Source organism: Cupressus sempervirens, chromosome 5, assembly GCF_028749045.1.
Source record: "Cupressus sempervirens isolate cs-2001-9-10 chromosome 5, ASM2874904v1, whole genome shotgun sequence".
NCBI lineage: Eukaryota > Viridiplantae > Streptophyta > Pinopsida > Cupressales > Cupressaceae > Cupressus > Cupressus sempervirens.
In genome coordinates this window covers 1,025,468,500-1,025,484,545 of record NC_143122.1, presented here as the reverse complement: position 1 = coordinate 1,025,484,545, position 16,046 = coordinate 1,025,468,500, and positions in this window count along the sequence as shown.

Here is a 16,046-nt window from a genome sequence, read left to right as displayed (position 1 = left end):
AATGTAGAAACATAAATGAGACAGTCTAGAGAATTAGCTAGAGTTGAGACAACTTTCAGTGCTATGAACATTCAACCTAATCTATCAAGAAGTACAAGTGCAAGAAGAGATTTTGCTAGTAGCAGTAGATTTGAAGAAGATAAGAAGATTGAAGAAGGAATAGCCCTTCTGGTAAGAAGATAGAAAGATGGTAAGAAAATCTTTAAATGTTGGACTTGTGATGAATATGGTAATCATGCATCTAAATGTCCTAAAAGAGAGAAAAAGTTTAGAGGAAAATTTAAGCCTAGAAGGGATGAGGATAAAAATTGTTTATATGCTAATGAGGATGAAGAATTTGATGGAAAAGATCAGAGTGAAAGTGATGATGAATTAGGATTTGTGGCTATTAAAGAAGATAACCTTGATAGAGAAATTAGAGAAGAGAGAGTTCTAGTTACACAAGTGGAGAAGAAATCAGATTGGATAATTGATAGTGGATGTTCACATCACATGACTGGTGATTTGAACAAATTTGTTAAGTTCAAAAATCACGATGGAGGTATTGTTAGAGTTGGTAACAATGCAACTTGTCATATTATAGGGATTGGATCTATTACTCTTGATGGTAAAACTAATTCTGATGATGTTTACATTGTTGATGGTTTGAAACATAATTTTCTAAGTATTGGACAGTTGGTGGACAAGGGATATCTGTTGAAATTCACAGAGGAGACTTGCATTACCAAAGACAAAGATGGTAAACTGATTGATACTGGAACTAGATCCATAGGTAATGTATTTTAGTTGAATCCTACTATAATAACATGTTTGGTTGCAAAGGTTGATAACAGTTGGTTATAGCATAGAAGGTTTTTTCATATAAACTTTGATAATATTGTCAAAGTTAGTAGTACATTTGTAGTAAGAGATCTACCTAAGATTATTAAGCCTACTAATGTTGTCTACAAGGAATGTATTTTGGCTAAGTAGAGGAAAGTGTCTTTTTCTAGCAAGAAGTTCTCTACTACAAAGAAATTGGAAGTTGTTTACACAGATCCAAGTGGTCTTGTAAGAACCATAGGATTCTATGGTGAAAGGTACTTTATGATTTTTGTTGATGATTTCACTAGGGTGATGTGGGTATCATTTCTTAAAAAGAAGTCTGAAGCATTTGAAAATTTTAAGATATTCAAGAATAGAGTTGAAAATGAATCTGGTGTTAATATTAAGTGTTTAGGATCAGCTAGAGGAGGTGAGTTCACCTCTAGAGAGTTCAACATGTTATGTGAAGAGAATGGAATCAAAAGACAGTTATCTTCACAGTGAACACCTGCATGGAATGGGATTACTAAAAAAAGGAACAAGTTAGTAGTAGAAGCAGCAAGAGAATGTTATTTGAGAATGATGTCTCAAAGACATTTTGGAGAGAAGCAGTTAACATTTCATTATATACTTTGAATAGAGTATAGATCAGAAAAGGTATGAGCAAGACACCCTATGAGTTATGGTTTTCTCATTCACCATCAATCAAGTTTTTCATAATATTTGGAAGCAAGTTTTACAGAAAGAGAGATGGTGATATTGGTAAGTTTGATCCTAGAAGCGATGAAGGTATGTTTCTAAATTATTCATTGAAAAACAAATCATATAGTTGTTTCACCTATAATATTGGTAAGTTTGATACTAGAAGTGATGAAGGTATGTTTCTCCGTTATTCATTGAAAAGAAAATCATATAGATGTTTCAACTATAGAACTAAGACAATAGTTGAGTGCACGAATCTAAGGATTGATGAAAAGTTTGGTACTAAAGAGAAGATGGTAGATTATAACTCTGATGAAGAAGAGGATACTTTTGGATTTGTTAGATAGAATGCTAAAGTTCTTTTTGAGACTAACAATGACTTGCAGAATGAAGTATCTGTTGAGCATAGAAATGAATAGAGATCTAAACCTAGGGAAGAGATTAGAGTAAATGAGGAATTGTGTCTAATTTCTCAAGTGGAACCTAAGAGCACAGATGAGGCATATAAGGATGATTAGTGGATGCAAGCTATGAAAGAAGAATTAGATCAGATTGTGAAGAATGAGACATGATAAATAGTTCCTAGACCTAAAGACAAGAATGTGATAAGAACCAAATGGGTATTTAGAAATAAAATGAATGAGCAAGGAGAAGTCATGAGAAACAAGGCCAGACTTGTTTGCAAAGGATACTCATAGCAAGAAGAAATAGATTATGAAGAAACATATGCACCATAGAAAGAATGGAAGTAGTAAGGATGTTCTTAGCTTATGCAACAAGCAAGAATTTCAAGGTTTATTAGATGGATGTCGAGTCAGCTTTTCTTAATGGAGAACTTGAAGAAGTCTACATTGAGCAACTTGATGGATTCCCTTTGATAGAAGACAAAATTTTTGTATGTAGACTAAAGAAAACATTATATGGTTTGAAGCAAGCACCTAGAACATGGTATGCAAGGTTGGACATGTATTTATCAAAGCTTGGATTTATCAAAGGTACAATAGATGGTAATTTGTATTCGAGAAAAACTGATGATGGTCTATTTATCATTGTAATATTTGTGAATGATATAATATTTGGAGGAAATGATGAAGAAAGTGACAAGTTTTCTAAAGAGATGAAAAATGAATTTGAAATGAGCATGATATGAGAAATGAAGTTTTTCCTAGGATTGCAGATTGCACAGAACAAAGATGGGATATTTATTTCACAAACTAAATATTTGAAAGATTTGTTGAAAATATTTGGTTTGGAAAATTGCAAACCCATTGGTACACCAATGATAACTAGTCACAAGTTATCCAGTAAAGATGAGATGCCTACAGTTGAGCAGAAAAAGTACAGATCTATGATTGGAGGATTGCAAAATCCAACTCACACCATACTAGATATAGAAAATGCAGTGGGATTGTAGCAAGATTTCATGCTGATCCTAAAGAGTATCATTATGTGACAATAAAAATGATATTCAGATACTTGAAGGGTACATCTGATTAAGGAATATCATACAATAGATCAAGTGATTTCAGCTTGTGCACATATATTGATGCAGATTGGGTAGATAATATAGATGATATAAAGAGCACCAGTGGTGGAGAATTCTTTCTTGGAGGAAAATAGGTTTCTTGGGTGAGTAAGAAATAAGACTGTATATCTTGGAGTACAATTGAGGTAGAGTATGTTGTAGCAACAAATAACTGTAATCAAGTTATGTGGATGAAACAAATGTTGAAGGATATTGGAATTGAGTTTACAGATTTTGTTATCATTTAAGTTGTGATAACAACAATACAATAAGTATGTCTAACAATCCCGTATTGCATTCTAAGACAAAGAACATATCTATAAAGTATCATGTTTTGAGAGAGAAGGCAACCGAGAAAGAGATAAGACTGGAGTATGTGAGTACTAAAGATCAGAATGCAAATATCTTTATGAAGCCTTTACCTAGAGATACTTTTGAGTGCCTAAGAGGTATGCTAAGGGTTATGCCCCTACCTACTTTCGAGTAGTTGATGCAAGGCGTGCATTAGTCTAGTGGTAAATAGAACTATGGTTAGACTGGACTAAATGATGATGCTTCCTATATTGGGGAGTATCTAATTTATATTGGGCCATAGAGGACTCTGGGTATTTGGTATTAAATAATGTCTTTGGACAGTCAAGTTGGTTGTTGATTTGAGCAACTGATTAGCAATTGGTATGTAACAATTGGTATTGTGATTGATACCTTTGACATTGATGTCAATGGGGGAGAGAATGTACATGAAAAAAATATTGAGTGAATGCACATAAGAAATGAGAAGATAAACACCTATTGAGATGACAATGGGGGAGAGTTATCTCTTTAGGGAGATTTAGATAGATTCATTTGAGTGCGTAGAAGAATAGGCAAGTATGTAGAAGAAAGTATAAGTGCGCAAATACAACCCAAAAGTATTGTAAGTTGTTTACTATGAACAATTATTTCCAATCCTAAAAGAAGAAGAGGAATAGTACAACATTCCAGAAGGTTTCAGATTGATGAAGAGGATTTGAGAAGATGACAACAACATAGTACAGTTTGGTATTCTTAGAACTTAGATATTTTTCATCTATGTTGCCATCAATGCCAAAGGGGGAGATTGTTAGCATGAATGCTAATGATACTACATTGGGGGAGTATCCTAAGCATTGGAGAGTATTAATATGTTGCATTCATGACTACATTTCTCATTGGTGTCAACATAGCCATAATTCTATTAAGACTAGAAGAATAACAATCAGTAATCTTAATATGCACAGGAGCTAAGGAAATTTTAGATGATGCCTAGTAGAGGACATGTTCCTAAAGTTGTCTTGATGATGTGGTTTAAAGGACTAAGTCTGATTTGATGTTGTACGAAAGTTACACTTGTTTTACTAGAAGTAGTGCAAAAACAAAGCATTGGAAAACATAGTTGTGATAATCTATCACTATCTTTCATTTGAGATGTAATGAAGGTGATGCACAGATAATAGTAATAGAGGATGATCATGTGGTGAATAGAGGATGATCATGTGGTGACACTAGCATGTGCGCAAGACCTGGTTTCACATGTGTATAGTTTTGTATAGACTATGAGCCGATAGTGTTGTTGTAATTGTATTATCTTTTTTTTTAATTAACTAGGAAAGCTTGAAGGTCAACTCAATGAATTATTATGAAGATATGATATAAAGGAAAGTTTTTTTCTTTATTTGATAAGAGAGTGGTCTAGATCAAGAATATCAAGTGGAATGCGAAGTATTAATGTGCAATGCAAGAAGGAGAAGAATGCTTGCTAAATGCATGTAAGTGATCCAAGGGATCATTGGATGCATAATATGAGATCTGGTTACAAGATACGTAGGAGTAGAGGTCTAGTTGACATGATAGAGATAGAGGAAGAAGTACATTACAATTCTATTAGTCTACAAGGAATAATAAAAAGATCATTTGGATAGTGGGTTCTTTGATCTTAACCTAGAAGCTGTTTGGGCAGTGGGTCCAACTACCTTCCACAACTCATAACAAGGTTCACAACTCCTAACAAGGTTCCACAACTCCTAACAAGGATACAAAGTCTCCTAACAAGGACTCATATGTACTCAATGTTGTAATAGACTCCTAACATGGTCTATCCTCTAACAAAGAATATTTATATTAGTACATCATCTTGTGGGTACCATCCCCACCAAGGTTTTCCTTCTAATCAAGGATTTCCCTAGTTAACATATATGATGTTAATTGTGTATGAGTATCTTGTTGTGGTTTTAGTTTATATTAATCACATGGTTACATTTTTTTAAGGTTAATGTTTGTGATGATAGTTATATAACTGATTCACACCTCCCTCTCAGTTATACCAGTGGACTATATATATTCTAACAGAGCTATGTATTCAGTATTTGATCTTATGTATTAGGCGATTGTAGTGGCTGGATACCTATGAATTTTGGTGAGATGGGTCAATTACATATAGAAATTCTTTCATTCCTCTTTTTGGAGGCCATGAAGATATCTTCTATCTTCAATTGATCAACTCTTCAGACTTAGTCTTCCCTACCTAGTCATGTTCTATATAGTGGACGTTCTTTAGATCAATAGTTTGATAGTTTTTGCAACTTCATGTTTTAGTGGTGTTCTTCATGATCATCCTTTTGTTCCTATCCTGTAACATTCTTTCTAGCTTTGATACCATGAAGGATTTGAGCAATACAAATTCACAAAGCCTGAATAATACCTACATGTAAAAACCTATTACAAAGAAGAAAAAGACAAGAAGTGGCAAGGGTTTACTCTAAAAATATGCAACTTGTATTATTAGAAATAAAAAGATAAGTGATAATCACAAAAGATTAATCCTTATAGAAAGAGATCGAAACTCGAAAAAAGGGTAACCTAAAAGGGAAAAGCCATTTAATAATTACTAATTAATTATTAAATGTGAATGCATAAGTGCATAAAGTGAATCTTAAGAAGGGAGAAAGAGTAATTTAATAAATGAAATGAAATTAACCTTTTTCTCTAACATCCCTTATAATACCTCCTCTTTCTTAACCAATTCAAGATCATTATCTTTATCATCATTATCATTCAAGAATCTTTCAATACTTGCTTTAAATTCCTCGTCATCACCAGAAAGCAAATTATTTCTAGTTTTTCTTACTCTCTTAGGAAATCTAGATGAAGAATGAACAAATTCTTTACATGTCGAACAAAAGTTTTCATACCTTCTGGCCTTCTTTTCATAAGCAGATCAATACCTTCTTTGATCTTCTTATCTTCTTCAGATCTAGATTTATCTTTACTTGTGCTTCTATTCTTTTGTATGCAATAGAAGGATTTTGGAAACACAATGCTCCATTCTATACACAATTTCAATATCTCACCAATAAGCTCCATCTTTTGAATGTCAAACTTCTCTCCATCTAACTTAAGATTTTGTTTTCTGAAATGACCCACCATTGATCTCCCAAATCTATTAAGCTTTCTCTTCAAGGACTTGATGCTCTGATACCAATTGGTAGAAAGTAAAGTCCACCAATATGACTGAGATGGGGGTTGGAGTGAATCAATTATCTAGCTATTATAACAATTATCAACCTTATTAGTCCTTAACTATATGAGCAATATAATCAACAACCATAACAAGATACTCATATACAATGACACAAGATATGTTAACTAGGGAAACACTTGATCAGAGGTAAAACCTAGGTGGAGATGTATCTAGAAAAGGATGTACTAATATAAATATTCCTTGTTAGAGGATGGACCCTATTAGGAGCCAATGAAATACATTCAGTACATATTAGTCCTTGTTAGGAGACTTTGAATCCTTGTTAGGAGATTCCAACCTTGTTAGGAGTTGTATAAGGTAGATGGACCCACTATCCAAACAACTTTAGGGACAAGACCACTGAACTCATTGTCCAAATGGTCTCCATATTATTTCTTGCAGAATAATAGAAATGAATTATACTTGTACTTCATCTTCCTCTGTCATGTTAACCAAACTTCTTCTTTTCTTTTGATCTTGATACCGGGTCACCAATTTTGCATCCAATAATCCCTTTGATCACTTACTCGTATTAACCAGATACTTCACATATCTCTTCAAAGATCACACTTCACCAAAAGGAAAATAATCTTCCTTTATACCATGTCCTCAAAAAAATTCTTTGAGTCCACCTTGAGGCTTTTCCAATTAATTATTATAGGACCACATTAAGATAATTAATTATATTACAATTATACAACACTATCGACTCACAGTCTTTACAACTTCTTACATGTGCGACCTTTGACCTTGCACACTTGCTAACATCATAATTAGATTGTCTATTGTTACTGTCCATCTTCACATATCACGATTCTATCTTTGTTAGGAGATACAATCCATTCATTAGAAACTGCTTCTTAGATACTCTGCCTGTATACTACTTTCTATAAATCAAGCATATCTTTTGCATATCTTCTCCTTACTTGATGCACACTAGTTAACCTCGTCACTAGGAAACAATGTAAAATAATTTCTTAATCATGCTTGACCTAATCATCAAAAATCTATCCATATCACCTTGTTCTCTATTTTCTACTCTAGTAGTCTTCAGAGAAATACTGCTATGTTGACACCAATGACAAACATAGTCATGAATACAACATGTCAATCATGTTAACAATCTCCCACGTGCTCTAACAATACTTAAGATACTCCCCCAAATGAATACCATGAAAATTCATGCTAACAAAAATTCCCACAGGGGTTTTCCATCTGATCACAGGTTTCCCTAGTTAACATATCTTGTGTCATATTGCATGGTTATTGTATCATGGTTGTTGTATCTCTTTGTTACATGTTTCAATTTTGTTAAAGTTGAAAAATTTTATTAAATGAACATAATTGATTCACCCCCCTCTTAGTTACATTGGTGGACTTTATTTTCTAAAAAGGATGGTTTGTTGATTAGAATAGGTGTAAGAAACTGAGGTAATGCCTTTCAATTTAATCCTACTAAGATGACAATTTTGGTTTCTAAGATGATGACAATTGGTTATGGCATAAGAGATTTTGTTACATAAACTTTGAAAATATTGTGAAGATTAGTAACACTAATGTGGTAAGAGATTTAACTAAGATTGCGAAACCTTCTAACATAGCTTTCAAGGAATGTGTGATGGATACACACTGAAAGAAATATTTTCCAAGTAAATTATTTACCAGGACAACCAAATTGGAGATTGTGCACATAGATCTATGTGAAACTACAAGAACAAGAGCATTTTATGGTGAAAGCTTCTTTATTCTTTTCATTGACAATTTTACAAGATTGATGTGGGTAGTGTTTCTTAGAGAGATATTAGAAGATTTTGAGACATTCAAATTATTCAAGACTAGGGTAGAAAATGAATTAGGATTGAAGGGTATGAGCAGGGTCTGAGGGGCCCAAATATGTGATGTAGAGCCACACCTTGGAAAACTCAGGAGGAATCAGTCACTCAACTGAGTTGCTTCAAGGGGCATCTACAACCTTTAGGATCAGACACTAAAATCAGATTCAATAAACAAAACTTTGAAAATAAAATCTCTCAAAATATCTTCTTGCTGCCTTCGGATAGACCCGCACTTAGACATGAATAACTTTCGAACCAGAAAAGATTTACTCAATCCAACCGTTGATATTTGGCATAACTAGGTTTCAAACAACATATAAAAATTTGAGATAAATCCAATGGTTCAAACCCAAGATATTGACCCCACATCAGAGTACATTTTTTCTGAAAATAAATCCCCCAAAATATCTTCTTGCTGCCTTCGGATAGACCCGCACTCAGACATGAATAACTTTTGAACCAAAAAATATTTACTCAATCAAACCGTTGATATTTGGCATAGCTAGGTTTCAAACAACATATAAAAATTTGAGAGAAATCCAACGGTTCAAAGCTGACATATTGACCCCGCATCAGAGTACATTTTTCTGCAATTTTTATTCCCTAAATTGATTGCCATGAGAAATATATGAAGCATAACAATAGAACCATAATCTTGAAAAAAAAACACAAGAGACCACAGGAGACATAAAACTTTCCATTCCTCCCCAAGTTAGAATCCTTTTTTACATAAAAGATTGGCTTTTTAATAACCAAAGTCTGACTGGCCTTTCTGTCCAGTAGTAATAAAAATGTTTTCTTTTCCATCTAAGAATAGGAATCTGAAAGATGTTTTACCATCAATACCATGCAGCAATCATGGATATTCTTGTAACTGCTAAGAATAGGAATCATCAATACCATGCAGCAATCATGGATATTCTTGTAACTGCTAAGAATAGGATTGGCTTTTTAAAGAAAACCAACTTTTCTCCAAATAGAAGGAATATGAAACGGTTTCTTTTATTCCATAGCCATTTTTTCGTCATTATGAACACTCTTAAAATTGCCACCAACTTTCTGATGAGATTTTTTTAATTATTGACCACATGGCATTTCTATTACTAATTTTATCCTTTCTAAAACCGACACTAACATCATTAACCCTTTCCTCTAACTCTCTAACATATCCGACTAAAAACTATAACATTTATTTAATAAGACACCTAATTCTATCCACTAAGACATAATCCTAAATTATTAAAATTGACCATTTAAAATATATGGAGAATCTTGGACCTTTGAAATTATTTAGTAATGAGATGCGCCTGCATCATACTCCCGGGGACAGAAAAATTCAAGTCCCATTGAATTGCTGCAATCTTTTTCCGGAGTTTCCAATTGTATGTAAGCAATAATGTCACCATAATAATGATGGAATTGATGCTGCTTGCCAGAACATTCTAATTCCAAACTATAGAATGAATGCCTTCCATGGTACCTGTGTCGAATCTTGGAACAAATATATTTAACAGCCTCGTATCACCTGCATAAAAATACCAAATTATCATACCAACATCTGCTTCTTGTTTGTATATCTCTAGAGCATCATAATGATCAAAAAATACTTCATTCTTGTCATCAATAGTCTTCTCTTTAGCATCTAATCTTTGCACTACATCTTTTCCTTTCTAATCATTTGTGTCAACATCTCCATCATCTGGGAAAATATTGTCTGCAACCACACCTGTCACCAACTCTTCTTCATCTGCAAGAACCTTTTCCTCACAAGGTTCAACAACAACCTTCTGTTGTTCACTCTTAGTCTCTACACCAACATTCACCTGCTGTCTATGCCCTTCTAATGGATTGTTTTCCTCTTCTTGATCTAACTCTTCATCCTCTACCTGTGTGCTTTGAATCACTTCTTCCTTCTTATCCTCAGCCTCCAAAATCTTTTTCATAGGAGTACCTTCCAGCATTGTACTCTTCTCTATTTTCAAAGGACATGTTACTGTTCCAACCACAGATTGTTTGCATTCAAATCCAATAGGGCTTGTCTTGTTACTGCTCTCGTCAAGAGATACTTGCTGCACTTCTTGTTGCTGCACTTTGTGTTCTTGCTGCACTTCTTTCAACTTAGCTTTATTCTCTTTCAACTTAGCGTCATTCTCCTCAAGTATCCTTCTCAAATTGTTTATCTCCTCTTCTATCTTTCTTAGCTCTTCTCTTTGTTTTCTCCTTTCTTCTTTCTCTCTTTTCTTCTTTTCCTCTATCTCCTTCTGTTTAGAATCCTTTCTCTGTCGATACCTTATAAAAAGATACAATAAAGCTGCTTCTTCTTGTCCCATCATTCCTCAGCTAGGTTATTTTCTTCTTATCTAGTCTCCTGGACTTCTTCTCAGACTATTTCTCTCAATCTTTCACAATCACACAAACATATACACAACTACTTTTTCCCAAACTTTTTGCTGAGCTCTGATACCAAAAATGATGCAGAGCCACACCTTGGAAAGCTCAGGAGGAATCAATCACTCAACTGAGTTGCTTCAAGGGGCATCTACAACCTTCAGGATCACACACTAAAATCAGATTCAATAAACAAAACTTTGAAAATAAAATCCCCCAAAATATCTTCTTGCTGCCTTCGGATAGACCCACACTTAGACATGAATAACTTTCGAACCAGAAAATATTTACTCAATCCAACCATTGATATTTGGCGTAACTAGGTTTCAAACAACATATAAAAATTTGAGATAAATCCAACAGTTCAAACCTGAGATATTGACCCCACATCAGAGTACATTTTTTCTGAAAATAAATCCCCCAAAATATCTTCTTGCTGCCTTCGGATAGACCCGCACTCAGACATGAATAACTTTTGAACCAAAAAATATTTACTCAATCCAACCGTTAATATTTGGCGTAACTAGGTTTCAAACAACATATAAAAATTTGAGAGAAATCCAATGGTTCAAACCTGAGATATTGACCCCGCATCAGAGTACATTTTTCTGCAATTGTTATTCCCTAAACTGATTGCCATGAGAAATATATGAAGCATAACAATAGAACCATAATCTTGAAAAAAAAACACAGGAGACCAAAAGAGACATAAAACTTCTCATTCCTCCCCAAGTTCGAATCCTTTTTTACATAAAAGATTGGCTTTTTAATAACCAAAGTCTGACTGGCCTTGCTGTCCAGTAGTAATAAAAACGTTTTCTTTTCCATCTAAGAATAGGAATCTGAAAGATGTTTTACCATCAATACCATGCAACAATCATGGATATTCTTGTAACTGCTAAGAATAGGAATCATCAATACCATGCAGCAATCATGGATATTCTTGTAACTGCTAAGAATAGGATTGGCTTTTTAAAGAAAACCAACTTTTCTCCAAATAGAAGGAATATGAAACGGTTTCTTTTATTCCATAGCCATTTTTTCGTCATTATGAACACTCTTAAAATTGCCACCAACTTTCTGATGAGATTCTTTTAATTATTGACCACATGGCATTTCTATTACTAATTTTATCCTTTCTAAAACCGACACTAACATCATTAACCCTTTCCTCTAACTCTCTTACATATCCGACTAAAAAATATAACATTTATTTAATAAGACACCTAATTCTATCCACTAAGACATAATCCTAAATTATTAAAAGATGATATGAAACTTTGAAATAGTTTTGTATCTTATATAAAACATTTGTAACAATATAATTTGTAGGAAATTGAATGTAGTTTCTAAACTACTAGCCCCTTTTGAAAATAAAATAAAATTTGATTGGTTAGAATTTTGGATTTTAATGCAAATGTATGAAAATTTCAAGAAAACAATATGAAGTAGGTGCATGTTTGACCACTTTAATCATAATAAAATGATAATATATTTTTCTAAGATTATGTATATAATAAGTAAATTGATACCTGGATGTGACCCATATTTTTTTAATTTTGTTTGAAGTAAATAATTTATTTCAAATTCTCTACTATAATATTTTTTTTATAATAAAAAAATCTTGTGTCTAACCACCTTAACTAATTCAAAACTACACAAATTTAAAATTATTTTTCTTCTTGTAATAGACAAAGCATAGAATGTGTCACATCTTTTAAATTTCAAAAAGGTCACACCATTTGAAAGTTATAACATTTTTCAATCATTATGTGAATCGATACTTTATAGGTAACTCCAATAGAAAATAAGTAATAATTACATACTAAAAGAAAAATTTAACAACAATTATGTCGATGGAAAGCTAACAATATCCCTAAGAAACCCTTTTGATTCCATCAAATTTAGATGAAAAGTGAATTTTCTTCATATCAACATTTTTTGGTCCCCAAATGATCCCGCACATTCCCTGAAGTTAAAATGTTTAAGACAATTTTTAGCTCCTAAAACACAACAATAGAATGGGATAGCTGAAAGAATAAACAAATCAATAATTGAGGTAGCTAGAGCTATGATTTTAAAAAGAAATGTAGCACATATCTATTGGAGAGAAGCAATTAACACCATATTATATAAAAATGAACAAAATATAGATAAAACAAGGCATAAGACACCTTATGAACTTTGGTTGGGCATACTTCTTTTGTGAAATAGTTTAGAATCTTTTGGACCAAATGTTATATCAAGAGAGTAGATTACATAGGAAAGTTTGGTCCTAGAAGTGGTGAAGGTATACTCCATAGATATTCATTGAAAAATAAAGCATATATATGTTAGAATTAGATATTGAGAAAAATAGTTGAAAGTGCTAATGTGAGAGTTGATGACAATTTCAGGATACAAGAGATGATGCTTGGTTATGATTCCGACATGAAGCTAGCACAAGCCAAAGGCCTAATAATCAAATCATAGAGCATGCATTATTATATGAGATAAACAATGACTGAAAAGTTAAGGAACCTATATATGAAGTTGGAGAAGGACAAAGAACTAAAAATAAATAAAAAATACTTGAGTAGAGAACAAAAAGGTTTGTTGCAAGAAATCATCTTGAAAATAAAATCACTCGAAGCACAAACAAGGGAGTGATGAAAAAGAAAAAAGTAAGAGAATAAATTTTTTTTGATGTCACAATTTGAACCTAAGACAATTGATAAAGCATGCAAAGGTGAATATTGGATGAAGGTTGTGAGAGAAGAATTTGATCAGATTGAAAAGAACACAACTTGGGAACTAGTTCCTATACCTAAAGACAAAAATATGATTTGAACAAAATGGGTACTAAGGAACAAAACAAATGAAACAAGGTGAGGTGGTAAGAAAGAAGACAAGGTTAGTATTTAAAAGATACTTGCAATAGGAAGGAATTGACTTTGAAGAAACATTTTCCCTTGTTGCAAGACTTGAAGCAATTAGAATGTTTTTGGATTATGCTTCTAACAAGAATTTTCAAGGTATTTTAGGTGGATGTCAAGTCAATTTTTTTGAATTGAGAACTTCAAGAAGTCTACATTGAAAAACCTAATGGATTTCCATTGACCGAAGATAAAGATGTGGTTTGCAGACTAAGGAAGACATTGTATGGACTGAAGCAAGACCCTAGATCTTGGTATGTGAGATTGGACAAAATGCCTGAGATTCAAGAAAGGAAATGGAGACAGTAACATGTACCTGAGAGCCAATTTAGATAGATGATTGATTATTGAAGTATTTTGTGATATTAAATTTTTGAGGGAATGATGAAGCAAGTGATTATTTTTTGAAGAAATGAGAAATGAATTTGAGATAAGTATGATTGGTGACATGAAATATTTTTTTGGGATTGAAAATAGACCAGAGTAAGGATGAAATCTTTATATCTTAGAAAAAATATCTTAAGGATCTATTGACAAGATTTGGGTTATAAAAAAGTAAGCCAATTGGTACACCCATGGTTACATGTTGCAAATTGTCAAGCAAATATGAGTCACCTATTGCAATACAAACAACACACAAGTCAATGATAGGAGGATTGCAACACCTAACTCATACAAGACTAGTTAAAGAAAATATAGTTGGTATTGTAGCAAGATTTCAAAAAGATTTAAAAGAGACTCACCTAGCATTAGTAAAGAGGATATTTAGATATTTGACGCGTACATCAGATTATGGACTATGCTATGACAAATCAAATGATTTCACTCTATCTTCATACATTGATGTAGATTCGGTAGGTAATATGGATGACAAGAAAAGTACCAATGGTGGTGCATTCTTCTTGTGGGGAATATTAGTTTCATGGATAAACAAAAAAAAGGTTGCATATCACAATCTACAATAGAAGCAAAGTATGTAGCAATACCAAAAAATTGTAATCAGATCATTTGATGAAACAAATGATGAAGGACAAGTGTATTAAATTTATTGAACCTATTATCATTCATTGTGATAACACAAGCATAGTAAGCATGTTAAAGAATCTAATTTTACATTCAAAGACAAAACAAATTTCTATGAATTATCATTTTCTAAGAGAGAAGGCAACAGAGAAGGAAATCAGATTGGCATATGTTACTACAAAGGAGCAAATTGCATATAATATCTTTACTAAACCTTTGGCTAAGGATACTTTTGAATACCTTAGAGGCATGCTTGAGGTAATTCCCCAAATCATCTTAGAGTAATTGGTGTGAGGAGTGCATTAGTCTAGCACAATTAGAGCATATTTATACATCTAGACTAGATGCTTGGTGATGTGCCTATGGGGGAGTAGTCACTTTAGGTAGAATTATCAAGAACTCTTAAATGATGACTTGTATAAAATTGTCTATTGGCACTTGGCATCTTGCTAGATTATTTTGGAGATGATTGAATATTGAGAGCACTTCAGATTCTAGATTAGCATAATGACACCATTATCACTAATGTCAGCGGGGGATAGTAATACATGAAAAATCCTATGCATGAATAAGGGAGATTATGAATGAATAGAGTACACTAAAAATTGATTGATGTCAATGGGGGAGTATTCTGATTGATGTTTTGGTATTTATGGTTTTTCATCACATGTTCCTATCAAGACCAAAGGGGGAGATTGTTAGAATGAATATTAAGTATGTACCTAAGGGGGAGATTGCTAGAGATTCTTGAGTGGTTCCCACTTGGATTGATTGCTTATGTGTTGCATTCATGACCTAATTTGTCATTGATGTCAACATATATGTATTCTAGTATTTGTCAAATAATGTTACATAATGCTGCAATGATAGATTTTATTAGTGATATTAGCCATTAGATAATTATGCCGTGCGGGCATAAATTAGAATTTGAGAATGTGTTTAGATGCTACATCTATGTTTGTGGAAAGTAATATAAGGAATTGGATGAGTTGTGATTGATTTAGTCAAGAATGGTTGTAGGCCAGTGTAAAAGAAACATGATACTAATATTTCAGGTATTATTTTTAGGTGAGATTAAATTGATCTAAGAGACCTTGGATAACTCTTGAAGACATACTCATGATGGCATTTTCATGGTAGTAGAATATAGAGATCATACTGTGAAGATTGCTAAAGGACAATGTGTGGCTTATTCCTTGGAAGTTGACTTTTGTTTTTATTCTTTTGGGAAGTAAAAATTGTAATGTAATGTGCATTATAATATCATAGTGGGGTCCTATATTATTTATTGTACATTGGGAAAGCCCTCATAGGAT